This window comes from Megascapheus bottae, chromosome 21 (genome assembly GCF_031878675.1).
Source record: "Megascapheus bottae isolate mThoBot1 chromosome 21, mThoBot2.hap1, whole genome shotgun sequence".
In the NCBI taxonomy this organism is placed as follows: domain Eukaryota; kingdom Metazoa; phylum Chordata; class Mammalia; order Rodentia; family Geomyidae; genus Megascapheus; species Megascapheus bottae.
In genome coordinates, this window is record NC_143529.1 from 8,258,898 (window position 1) to 8,273,300 (window position 14,403).

General features: G+C 38.3%; 1 protein-coding gene and 1 pseudogene across 4 annotated transcripts in view; both read left to right on the top strand.

The window, feature by feature from the left end:
• The window catches only part of Plcl1 (phospholipase C like 1 (inactive)), a 330,490-nt gene that overhangs the window by 88,610 nt on the left and 227,477 nt on the right, over positions 1 to 14,403 (top strand). The gene's annotated exons all lie outside the window — the stretch shown is intronic.
• LOC150048595 (TOM1-like protein 1 pseudogene) lies at positions 1,380 to 2,632 on the top strand (annotated as a pseudogene).

Below are 14,403 nucleotides of genomic sequence, written 5' to 3' on the forward strand. Positions count from 1 at the left end.
GGTTGTAATTTCAAACATGTGAATATGGAGGAAATTCATGGAAGTGCATTGACTCATAATTTTTTTTGCTAGTCCTAGGGCTTGAACTCAGGGCTTGATCACTGTCTTTGAGCTCTCTCAAGGCTAGTGTTCTATTACTTAAGCCAAGGTACCACTTCTGGCTTTTTCTGTGTATGTGTTACTGAGGAATTGTACCAGGTCTTTGTGCATTCTATGCAAGTACTCTACCACTAGGCCACACTCCCCATCACTTGACTCAGTTTCTTAAAGAATATCCATAACTGTTTCTGGGATGTTAGAGTAAGTGAAGTTATAGTGGGTTGGCAGTGGAGTTTTGAATAAAGGGGCAAATGATTCTCCAAGTTTGCTCAAATGTTAAGAACCATTGATTAGGTCAATTCGACCAGCATACATTAAGTAAAAGATAGTAATAAATAGTTGACAACTATAGCAGGCCTATAAAATTTATTCATGTTTATGGTAACAGATGAAAGCAGATTATATTTCTGAGACTGTTAAGAAAGAGATATCCATGTTATTAAAATTTTTGCATGGAGTACTTTATTCTTATAATTAAAATGTAAAACTTCATTTTCCTCTTTGTAATATCAACTCTGTAAAAAAGTCAATGAGAAATAACATTCTTCATTATTAGAGCTGTGTGTGTGTGTGTGTTAGGGCTGTTTGTTCTCTGGTTCCCACACTTCCTTTGTACCACATAACAGACTGTATAACGAGTAAAACAGGGGCAGCCTTGTAGCAGCATTTGACTTGTCACTGAGATTGACCTTACTAGATTTTGAATGAATTATTCACGTCCTGCAGTTGAGTGCATTCTATTTTTTGTTATGGGCAAAGACAGCTGTGATTAAGGTCAATTTATCTTTTGGAATATGAATGTATTTTGAGTGGATTTCCATTTTCTACTGTATGCATGCAAAATACATTTCAGCTCCATGATGGAAGCACCTCGACCAGTATTTGTGATCCAGTTTTTGTGTGTGTGCGTGTGTGCGTGTGTGTGTGTGTGTTTGTGTGTTGTGTGTTTGTGTGTGTGTATATAAGAATGTATGTGTATGTGAAGGTCATTGAAAAAGCCCTCTTTTTTTTAACCAATTTCTTTAAAAATGTTCATTCATACACCCACTTGTCCCTCGGGATGGGGTGTGGCATTATCTGTTGGAAATCTAGAGAGGTGATGCAATCCTGTGAATCCTGGTGGTGAGGAGCTCCAATTTGGAGAGCAGGTTGATTGCTGTGTGATACTCAACATGTAAAAAGCTACATTTGCTGGAGTACAGACTGAAGACTGGGGACAGTTCATGCATATCTGCGATATAATTAATGCTACCCAGGAAGGGCTTTGAAGAAAAGGATCTCCAAAAACTGAAATCATAAAGAAATCCAACTCACATTGTCACTGATTGATATGTGCATGCAGAACTGTGGACCGAGTTTCCAGTCTTTGATTGTGAAGAAGGAATTTGTCAAAGATAGTCTAGTTAAGCTGCTGAATCCCAGATACAACTTGTCATTAGACATTCAGAATAGAATTTTGAAATTCATTAAGATTTGGTCACAGGGGTTCCCAGGAGGTGTGGAAGTAACTGAGGTGAAAGAAGTGTGCCTGGACTTGCTGAAAAAAGGTGCCCAGTTTCCTCCCTCAGACCCAGAGGCTAAAACAAGACATGAGACTGCTCTGATCTCATCCCATGCACCAACACTGACCCCATCTGCTCCTGCTCTTCCTTCTATAACTGCTACCAAGACTATTTCATTGGTCCCAGAACAGATTGGAAAGTTGCACAGAGAATTGGATATGGTGAAAATGAATGTGCGAGTGATGGCTGCCATATTGCTGGAGAACACACCAGGGTCTGAAAACCCGGATGACATAGAGATTCTGCAGAAACTACAAGACAGGCCGGGAGATGCAAGAAAGGATCATGGACCTACTTGTGGTAGTGGAGAATGAAGACTTAATGGTGGAGCTCATTCAAGTGAATAAGGATTTGAATAATGCCATCCTTGGATATGAGAGGTTTACTTGAAACCAAGAGAGGCTTTTGGAGCAAAGGGGAAAGGAAGCCGCCAATACTGCCAGTGAGCCTTCTGCTCTGTCTTGTGATCTCCTGGACCTGAGTCCAAGCTCTTTGGTGCCTACACTGCCTCAAGGAGAACTCAGCAACATGAATGCTCAGTTTTCAAACTTAAGTTTCAGCTTTCCAAATCCTGTTGTAACAAACAACTTGAATACTGGTCTTTATCCACAAGTGGATTTGTTAGCTACAGAAAATACAGAAATATCCCTGTTTGCTCAGAGGACCAGCCAAAATCTCACTTCAAGTTACACCTATGATAATTTGCCAGAAGACTCACATTCAGTATTACTGCAGCCGGTCAGCCTACAGACCATCACAGCAACACCATCAAACCAAAGGCCGCCACCCTTGCGCAGCAGTCACCCAGTGATGATAAACAATGATACCCAGCCACCTAATTACTACGAGGTAATGGAATTTGATCCTTTAGCTCCTGCCGTTACCACAGAAGCTATTTATGAGGAAATTGATGTTCACTGCCACAAAGGAGCTAAGAGTCATAGAGACCGCTGAGGCCTGGAAGATAAGAAATTGCTGCCAAATTATGAAGATCAACGTGGGCCACTTCTCTTCTTCTATCATGACATTTTGACAGAAGAGGAACAGTTCTGGAGTAACGTTTGTGGCTCCTGTCAATGGCTTAAGATTGATTTCCATACAAGTTGCTTGTAAGAAATACTCAAACTTCATAGGAAGGAAAATTGCTTAGTACTTAGGCCAACCTACACTCTTTTATGTTGCATAGGACTTCCTACAGAGAAAAACGCCAAGACATAACTTATGAGAAGAATAGATGAGGAGAATTCTACTACAAAATGAAATGTGAGAACCTAAATGTATAATTCAGTAAGGATGAGTGCCTTCTTTCAACTAACACTGAATGTAAAAGTCAATTTGCACTAGTTTTTAAATATTAATTGTTTAGAATTGTTATAAAGACTTGATGATTGTATTTTACTTACATTTCAAGTGCCCTGAACCAAATCACTATTTGACTATGCATCAGGTGGCTTTTTCATATGATTCTTTGTAATGCTAAATGGTTTTTTCCTTATACCATAATTAACATCTCTATTTGGAACAAAGATGAATGGTAAACATTCAATTGTGCATCCTCTGCATAAACAACAACAACATTTTACTATTAAAATAACTTAATAATAAAAAAGTTCATTCATTAAGCATGCATAAAGTAAATAGTTGGCAAATACAGCAAGTTTGTGTAACCTATGTGTTTATGGAACCAAAGATGAAAAGAAAGCATACTTTTTTTTGATAAACAAAAGGGTATGGCAGAAAAGTAGTGTCTCCCTTAGAATCAAACTGAAATCTACATCTCATTAAAAAGAAACAAAAAAACTTCCCTAATTAGATTTTGACAGTGAGTTTTCAGGATTGTGCATTACTAGGTTGAGAGAGAGAAAGGCAAAGGAATAGTTTATACTTTCCTTTGCCTGTAGATTCCCTGACATCTCAAACTGGCAGCCAGCTGGCTGAATACTTCTCACAGACATGTTTTGTTTGGCCCATGAAGTGCTTTTAAAGTTTTTCTGCCAACATTTTAATAGGAAGATTTCACATACTAATCTGTATTTCTGGCTTGCCTTGAGAAATCAGGAGATATGAGAACAATTGGCTGAAGCTGAGGGGCAGCTCCCCTCCTCCCCTTGGGCCATAGTTTCTTTCTGCAGCTTGGTGGAGATCTAGGCCCTCTCACAAGGAATTCATGATCTCATGCCCAGACCTAGCAATTATTTACCTGGTTGATGACTGCAATCTTCTGAATTTGAAACTGGTTTCAAGTGCCTTTGAGATTGCATTAATCTTCTGATTAATAACTATGTTTGGTCTATGTTCTGGGAATTTAAGACTTAAGACTCTCAAATCTAAGAATTTTCAGGTTCAAATAATTTAGGAGGGAAGGTCTGTTGTTTGCATAGAGAGAGCATAAATTCCTAAAAAGCTTATTTGTCATAACCGATACCCACTTTATGTTGTTATGCACCAACACTTGTATGAAGCTACAATCTTAGTGTGTTGATCTTACATGTTGTTTGCATCATATATCTAGAAGTGAAATTTGATGATAAACTTTTAACTATAAAAAAGTTGATTAACTTGAAAGGTATGTGTAGACTCAAAGGACATTGTTTCTTTGAACTTGGAAACATAGTGGACTAATTCTTGATGAAGAAGTTTTAATAGATTTAGGGCAATCCGTTTAATTTATGAGTCTGCAGTGTTTAATGCTTTTTTTCTGGTCATGGGTCTTGAACTCTGGACCTGGGTGTTGTCCCTGAGAGCTCTTCATCTCAACGCTAGCTCTCTACCACTTAAGCACAGTGCCATTCCTGCCCAGGCTGGCTTGGAACCACAATCCTTAGTTCCCAGCCTTCTGGAGTAGCCAGGATTACAGGTGTGAGCCACCAGCACCTGGCTGCAATGTTTAATTCTTTTTTTTTTGGCCAGTCTTGGGCTTGGGCTCAGGGCCAGAGCACTGTCCTTGGACTTTCTCAAGGCTAGAGCTCTACCACTTGAGCCTCAGCACCACTTCCGGCTTTTTGCTATGTATGTGGTACCAAGGAATCGAACCTGGGTCTTCGTGCATGCTAACACTCTACCACTAGGCCAAACTCCCGGCCAGTGCAATGTTTAATTCTTAAATCAACTTTTTAAGTTTTCAATTTTTGTTTACATTACAAAAAATGACTAGTGAATTAGGGCTGTGAAAAGTCACACATTTTTCCTTCATTTTTTTTTTCCCAACCGTTTCTGGTGAAGATGGAAAAACCTCTTTGCCCAAACTCATCTTTCATTTTTATCAATGAAAGATCAAATTAGATAGCATTTTTTTTTTGCCAGTCCTGGGCTTGGGCTCAGGGCCTGAGCACTGTCCTTGGATTTTCTCAAGGCTAGAGCTCTACCACTTGAGCTTCAGCACCACTTCCGGCTCTTCCTATGTATCTGGTACCGAGGAATTGAACCCGGGTCTTCGTGCATGCTAGGCAAGCACTCTACCACTAGGCCAAGCCCGTAGGTAGCATTTTTAATAATGAAAGATCAACTAAGTAGTAGTAGTTTCATAGATTATAATGGAGCTGAAAAATTCCTAGAACTTTTACTGTGCCTTTTTCTTGTTTACATGTTTGGTTATAACACCACTGTGCTACAATTGCCTATATAATTGTACGATAACCAGCAGCCTGGCTTGGGAGCAATAGGCTGTACCATGTAGCCTAGGCCTGTAATAGGCTAAGTAACATGTATGTTGGTTTGTGAAAGTGCCCTTTCTAATGTCTGTATAATGAAGAACTGTTTGAGAACGTAGTTTTTAGAATGGATCCCTGTTGTTAAGTTTAAGCACAGAACTGTATTCAACTTTCTGGAAGGCTAGACATTATTTTGCTACTGAAAGTCTATGCAAATCATTTTTTTCAGATTCTTTTTTAATATTTTTTATTGTAATTAATAAAAGGGTTACATGATATTTGACAGAAGGTGCATTAATTCATATACACTGATACCCTTTCACATGTCTTGGTCCCCATTACCTTCGCCCCCACCCCTCATCTTGGTTTTCCCCCCATCCCTATCCAATTTCAAATAACCAAATACAAATATATCTGATATATCAGGTAACAAAGTGAGATACTGTAACAATATGAGATAACCAAGGGACAGCAAAAGAGATGAGAGATAACATAGTACATTAAGGACAACAATCACTCATTATATGGCTTTTGTTTCAATATCCTAGAGGTCCTTTCAATTAGCTTCATACTATATGGCTTTATGTATCTAGGTTTTGCTCTATTGCAAATCTCTGGTAGGAGAGCCCAAGGTTTCTACTGATTATGACAAATGAGGGAAACCATTGAGCCTATGTTCCTTTGAGTCTGGCTTACTTCACTTAATATGATTTTTTCTAAGTCTTTCCATTTCCTAGCAAATGGGGCGATCTCATTCTTTCTGACAGCAGCATAGAATTCCATTGTGTACAAATACCACATCTTGTTGATCCATTCATCAACTGAGGGACATCTGGTTCCATATCTTTTCTATGGTAAATAGTGCTGCAATGAACATTGTTGTGCTAGTGAATTTAGTATGCCCTTGTTTCTGGATGGTTGGGTAAATGCCAAGTAGTGGAATTGCTGGGTCATAGGGGAGCTCTATGTTTAGTCTTTTGAGGAACTGCCATACTGCTTTCCATAGTGGCTGAATGAGTTTGCACTCCCACCAACAGTGTAGTAGTGATCCCTCCTGGTCATATCCCCTCCAGCATCTGTTGTTATTAGTTTTCCTGATCCTGGCCATTCTGACTGGAGTGAGGTGGAATTTTTGTGTTGTTTTGATTTTATGCAAATCATTTTTAATCCCACTAAATCCTACAGTTTAATTAAGATACAGAGTCTGGAACAGGAGGTGCTTAGTAATGTGAATGTGGTGGTAATTAGTGTTTAACTTTTAAAATAAATAAAAGTTTTTCCAATATGCTAACTTGGAGCAATTATATTTCTTTCAAAACTACTTAGTTTTCAAACACCGTTAGACTAGCAGAGAGATAGAATGCATAAAAGCTCAGGGGATTTGAATGTGGGAATGGATAACTGCTTTATGATGAGGGAAAGAATTATTGCTCAACTGTAGGGATTAAAGCTCCACAAAAGGATGAATGTCTAAATCAATAACATTTTTTATATTATAAATCATTTTTGGCAATGCTTATTTATGAACAGAATAGTGATCTAATGTTTATGACATTAGGTGTCCCATTTTTTCCTCTTTCTTTTCTCATAAAGCAGCCAAGAGACTTTGAGTAAAGTGTTATAACTTGCTAAGTTTCCTCCAACAGTGAAGTACTTGAAAGTATATTTGAATGCATAAGTATAGATTGTATTATTTCCATGATTCTTCAGGAAGACCAGAGGAAACGTCTATTTTTATGTGAAGAGAAAAAAAAATCATATATTAAGATAGCCAGGGTGCAGTGGCTCATGCCTATAATCCTAGCTACTCAGGAGACTGAGATCTGAGGATCAAGGTTCAGAGCCAGCTCAGGCACAAAAGAACCTGAGACTCTTATCTCCAATTAACCTCTAGAAAACAGGAAGTGGGGTTTGGCTCAAGGGTAGGGCCTTAGCCTTGAGCTGAAGAGCTCAGGGACAGTGCCCAGGCCCAGCAGTAGGGTGGTAGCTTTGAACTGAAGTGCTCAGTGGCAGGGCCCAGGCCAAGTTCAAGCCCTGTGAACTACAAAGAGAGAGCGAGAAAGATAGGGGCGGGGGGGGGGGGGAGAGAGAGAGAGAGAGAGAGAGAGAGAGAGCGATCGAGAGAGAGAGGGAGAGAGAGAGAGCGCAATTATTTTTTGTCATGTTTCCATATTAAAGTAATTGTACTGTAAAATTAATTTTATTGTTTTACTTATTTTCAGATGTTCTAACATACAATTGGAAAATATATGACAAGATTAAATACCTTTCTTAGTCTATAGGGAAAAGATAATGTGTTCCAAAGGAACTAGATTTAAGATATGATTTTAGAAAATTAGCTAAGATTTTACCTGACATATGTGAACAGAAGAAAACACACAACATTTGTAGATGTTTCATTTTCATAGAGCTGAAATCTCCTGAAAAGCTCCATTATTGGAAAAACATCTTCCTTGGTATATATTAAAATAATTGCATAAGAATATTATTGCTTTAGTGAGAAGTAATGTACCTACTGTCTGGTGAATGTAACTATAACCCCTCTATTACCCCAACAATAAAAAGTAAAAAAAGAATATTATTGCTTGAGAGGAGAAAGATTTGGAGAAAATTAGGGAGGGACGACACTGTTCAAAAAGAAATGTACTCTAATTTACATAACCGTAATGTCTCTGCATATCACTTTTACAATAAAAAATATGACTTCATCATTATTTACAACACTTAAAACTAATTGTCCATTAACATCAGAATGGAATAATAAATACAATAACATAGCAAAAAAGGATAAACTATGGTTACCGGTAACAATATAGATATATATGATAGATAGCACATGGGGTAAAACTGTGTTCATTTAACTATTCCTTTTACATTGGGCTTAAGACGGGCAAAATGAATCTTGGAATCAGAAGTCAGGATGAGCCCTTTCTTGTGAAAAAGGTTATGACTAGAAGGGGCAGAAGAGAGGTTCTTCATGCTAAAAATTTTCCATTTCTTAATCTGGGTGCTGGCTACATAAGGTACTCAGTTAGGACACTAATCAAGATGTCCACTTAGGACCTGTGTGCTTTATAGTGCATATATTGTACTTCAGTGACAATGGAAAAGGGAAAAAAAGCTTCTGATTACTTAGGAATAGCCAAACCAGTTGTCAGTCTGACTTTAAAAGCAAGCAGACTTGTGTTGCTGGTGAGATTTTCTTTGATTAGATAATAGGATTGGTGAACTGAGGAAAACTGATAGATATAGCATGTTTTATTAACACATTTTTTTGTATACTAAGGTAATCAGCAAAAATTGGTAGTGGTCATGATAATGGAACTTGTCATAAATCCGAACTCTAATTTCAGTAGAGGCTCCCTACACCCCAGTCCTCTGTAAAGGATTCCTAGATTGGCTGCTTCTCCTTTGACATCCTTCAGTCAACAGGAAGTAGCTGGAGTGGTTGTCATCTCTTTTAACCTCTTTACCTTTACAGGAGGGAATATGATACAGGCTTAGTAGCAAAGATGACAGGAAATTTTGATCTATACAATTTTCACATTTCAGAATACACTGAACTAAAACCTGCCAGACCTTAAAATGGAAGCAAAGAGCTATAAAAGAACAAGGAAGTAAAATGCACACACACAAAAAAATGAGGAAATAAGGTCTGGGAACGGAATCTTTGGCTTAAAAGCTTACATTCTCATTATTTAATCTAAGACCCAGGTCTGCCATGAGGAAGACAGTGGAAGACAGTAAAAATGACAGATGTGGTCTATACTGCGTGCTTTCCCATGCAATGTTTATGCCACATGCTGTTTCTCTGCTACTTCACCTTAAAACAACAACAAAGTCCTGATAGATCCAACTCATGTTGGGACCTTCAGAAAAGTTACCGTTATTATCCTATGAGATACATAGGATATGAGATGCATGATTCATAGATTGTGTAAGGAAAGGGGCTGACTGCTTATTGAAGTATGTGTTAGAGTTCAAAATTACCTTGCAAACAATAGGAATCCAAAATGAGATTCAGCACATATTTAATTGTAAGAGCAATTATAAATATAAGTAGCAATTAAATAAACTAAAAATAAGTTTAAGGCTGAAAGAAATGTAGTTTTAAGTATATTCTCTTATAAAAAGGTAAGAAGTCACACAATAATGATGTCATATAGTGATACTTTTATGAAGATAACTCTTGTATTTGGTGCAACGAGGCTATTTTGGGTGCTGTGTGCTATTGGAAACGGTTCTGGAACTTCACTCTCTAGAGCTCTTTTTTCATATATTTTTATTGTAATTAATAGAGGGTTACATTATATTCTCCAGATACAAGGTGCATTAATTCACATACATTGATACCCTTTCTCATGTCTTGGTCCCCATTTCCTCCCCCCACCCCCACCCCTCATCTTGTTTTCCCTCTTCCCTATCCAATTTCAAATAACCAAATACAAATATATCCAATATATCAGATAACGAAGTGAGATACTGTAACAATATGAGATAACCAAGGGACAGCAAAAGAGATGAGAAATAACATAGTACATTAAGGACAACAATCACTCATTATATGGCTTTTGTTTCTATATCCTAGAGGTCCTTTCATTTAGTGTCATACTATATGGCCTTATGTATCTAGGTTTTGCTCTATTGCAAATCTCTGGTAGGAGAGCCCAAGGTTTCTACTGATTATGACAAATGAGGGAAACCATTGAGCCTATGTTCCTTTGAGTCTGGCTTACTTCACTTAATATGATTTTTTCTAAGTCTTTCCATTTCCTAGCAAATGGGGCGATCTCATTCTTTCTGACAGCAGCATAGAATTCCATTGTGTACAAATACCACATCTTGTTGATCCATTCATCAACTGAGGGACATCTGGTTCCATATCTTTTCTATGGTAAATAGTGCTGCAATGAACATCGTTGTGCTAGTGGATTTAGTATGCCCTTGTTTCTGGATGGTTGGGTAAATGCCAAGTAGTGGAATTGCTGGGTCATAGGGGAGCTCTAGGTTTAGTCTTTTGAGGAACTGCCATACTGCTTTCCATAGTGGCTGAACGAGTTTGCACTCCCACCAACAGTATAGTAGTGATCCCTCCTGGCCACATCCCCTCCAGCATCTGTTGTTATTAGTTTTCTTGATCCTGGCCATTGTAACTGGAGTGAGAAAGAAATGCAAATCAAAACAACTCTAAGATTCCATCTCTAGAGCTTTTTTTCTTTTCAGTTTTACTATGCTTATGAAAGGTATTGTCTCTTTGGATATTTGATCCATCTTTATATCTCTACATCAGTCAGGATTTTGGTTGGTTGTATGAGTTAAAAAACAAAAGAAAACAAAACACAACAGCAGTGTGCACTGGTGGTTCATACCTGGCCTCCTAGCAACTCAGGAGGCTGAAATCTGAGGATCATGGTTCAAAGCCAGCCTGGGTACTAAAGTCTATGAGACTCTTATTGCCAACTAACTACCAGAAAACTGGAAGTGGTGCTATGGCTCAAACGGTAGGGTGGTAGCCTTGAGCGAAAGAGCTCAGGGACAACGCCCAGGCCCAGAGTTGAAGCCCTATGACCGATAAAACAAAACAACACAAAACAAAACTTCAAAATACTGGAAATGTGCAAGAGTTTATTTTATTTAAAAGAAACCCTAAGATAGACCTGAACAATCTATTCTCTGCAATCTCCTCTATTTCAGCTTTTGATTTTGTCTTTTCAGTATTTGAGTGTTACCCCCAAAGTCAACCTTGTGTCTCAAGATTGCTGCTGGAAGTCCCATCATCTTCCTCATTCCAGGCAGCAGGAAGGAGGCTGGACAGAAGGCAAGAAAGTTCAACTCCCAGCTGAATTAGCTTTTTTCAGTTGCCATAGAAGTTCTGTAAACCATTTGTACTTATTCTTATTGTTTAACCTCAGTTAGCAGTAGGAGGAGGTTTTGGCTGAAGTCTGGTTTTGCATGGCAATTAGAAGTTCACAACAGAATTCTTCATTCTTCCTTCTCTATTTTACCAAAAGCTAAAACTATCCACCGGATAATGTAATCTAAGCATCTGGAAGTGGCAATCATCAACCATTTCTTTTCCTCATATCCAAGCTATCACCAATCCCACAGTTTTAAGATATGTCCTGCAATCTGAACCTTCTCCCTATATACACTAAGAAATCTATCGTTTAGGTTACCTCATCTCTCATCTGTAGTGTTCCGCTGCTCCTGACTTGTCTGCTACCTGTACTGCCTCCCTGCATATCACTGCCTACACTACACAGAATGATTTTCTCAAAAAAAAAACGTTGAAATGCTGTCAGTCTGGTCTACCAGTTTCCTAAAAAGTCGAATTGCAACAAATAAAAGCTTTCCTCTTTTACTTTAGCCTGTATGATCTTACACGGTTTAGCTCCCAACGCTCACCCCTTATCTCTGGTCCTCATTTGCCAGCCCCAGAAGCCATCTTTCTGTCCCTTGAACATACCAAGAATATGATACCGAAGATCTTTGTTTTCATTTTGTATGGCTGAGCCCTTTTCTGTATTATTTGGGGTTCTCCCCAAATAGAACTAGACTAATTTGTGTGTGTATAAATATGATACAAGTTAAAGAAGATTCCATAGAGTGAGTCAAAGGGGGATGAGATTGTTGAAGTGGGTGGAAGAGATCATTAAATGACACCTCCCTTGTACAGCTCCTTAAAGCAAAGGAGATTCTGTTCTTGAGCGTTGGTGCACATGGTTATGAATGGAGACCAAGAGGTGCCACAACATGCCATCTTCAGTGGCAAAGCAGGAATGCTGGTTGTGAAATTGAGCCTGAGTACTAAGACCTGAAAAGCAGTCCTAAAGCCTGAGTTTATGCTGGTGGCATAAATTCTAGTCCAAGGGCAGAGGTGAGATGGCTCAGCTCAGTGAGGCAGAACAAACTGAATATATTTTTCCTTCCTCTATCTTTTGCTCTGTTGAGGTCCTCAGTTGACTGGATGATGCTCACTTACCGTGTAGAGTACTGAAGTTCACTGATTCAAATTCTAACCACGTGTAAATACTTTTATATACACACCCATAAATAATGTTCAACAAGGTACCTCATGGTTCAGTAAATGAAAACTGTGTCTTAGCTATGGCATGTCTTGCCATAGTTTGGTTGTAGTACAAGTATCTTTCTTTTCGATAGGCTTTCTCTGATCATCATAGTTAGTTTTTTTTCCCCTGACTTCATGTCCCGGCTATGCTCTGTCTCACTGTCTAATCACGTTTGACTCAGTGCTTGACATGTACCTCCCCCCTGTTCCTCTAACTAGATGAAAAGATGTGGCCATGCATTGAATTGAATGTATGGGGAAAGAAGTAGTCCCATATATTCTCTGAGGAGAATGTATTGGCCAAAATGTCTATGGACGATTTTAAAATATCTAGTAAAACTAAAAAGTATAGCTTCATGATGGCAAGGGACCATAGTCACAGTAGGAATCCAGTAGTATGTTGAAGAGTTCTGAGTTAAATGTCAAAGCAGGTAATCTCAGTATCTAATCTTTTCCCTTCATTTTTTTCCCCTCTGTGCACTTTTTTCCATATTTAAGACCTCATTTACTAAGACTTAAACACATAATCTAGAAAGAAAAACTCTCAACCACCTTATATCAGTTCTTAGGGCAAAAGCCTAGGAGTTGATATAATGTCCAATATATATTTTAAAATTTTTTTTACTGAGAGTAAAGGGCTATCTCTCATGTCTACAATCCAAGGTACTCAGGAGGCTGAGACTTGGAGAATTGTTGTTTGAAACTAGCCCAGGCAGAAAAATCTCAATTAACCAGCATTAAAAACAAGATCGACATGTGGCTCAGATGGTAGAGTGCCAGCTGTGAGCAAGAACATAAGGCCCTGAGTTCAAGTACTGATTGGCACATACATACAAGTGTATACACATATTAGAAAATGTGGGGAGCCAGTTGCTGGTGGCTCACACTTACAATCCTAGCTACTGAGAGGGCTGAGATCTAAGGATTGCAGTTTGAAGGCAGCTTGAGCAGAAAAATCTGTGAGACTCGTCTTCCAATAAACTATTCAGACAAAGTTGGAAATGTCGCTGTGGCTCAAGAGGTAGAACACTAGAATTGATCAAAAGAAGCTCAGGAACAGTGCCCAGGTCCTGAGTTCAAGTCTCAGGATTGGCCAAAAAAAAAAAGTGAGGATTTTTTGGTATACCTTCTAGGCGCCAAAAGGAACAAATTTGGTATCTTAACATTAATAGTAATTTGGTGGGAAAGTTTGAGAAGGACTGTTTAAAGCTGTTAGCTATTAGGTGGGTATTTACATTTTAATCTATTACTAAATGTTTGTCAAAGAGTTTTGCTTAGGAAGTGGTGCTGTGGCTCAAAGTGGTAGAGTGCTAGCCTTGAGTTCAGGGCCAGTGCCCAGGGCCTTTGTTAAAGCTCCACAACCCCCAAACAAACAAATGAAAACCCAAACCCAAACCAGATTGAGGCTCCCTACATATGCTGGGTCATAAAATATCTTTAAGAAATGTTAGTGGTTAAAGCAATGGCCAGGTGACTGGCCTGTGAATATTGGTCTTGGATTGCAGAATGCTTTGACATTACTTTATTTACTGGAGTGATACATTGCCCCGGTTTGAGTATAGATGAAAAGCACTGAATGTTTCTATCAGCCTTAAGTGTAAAAAGAACTGAAATGCAAATCTTTCTTTCAAACCAAACTCCTCAGTCCTCAGTTTCCTTCTTGAAAAGGGAATTTCTTGGGTTCTTTCCAGAGGTATTTTATTAAGTACACACCAGTTCAGATCTTTTGGTATGGTCTCCATATATATGTGTGTATGTATATATATATATGTATATATATCTGTGTTTTCTTAGCCTATGGTCTTGAACAAATGGTTCTTCCATTTGAAACAATTTTCTCAGTTGCAATTATGTGACCATTCAGTGATATTATACAGTAAGAAATGAATAGTAGTTTTTGTTGCTAATTTGATAGGAACTGTGTTGCATCATGGAATATAACATTTTAGGAAATTGAAATTTCTGCATTCAGTACTTTTGTGCAAGATAAAATTGTTATATCTCAGATGTTTCCTTACCTTTA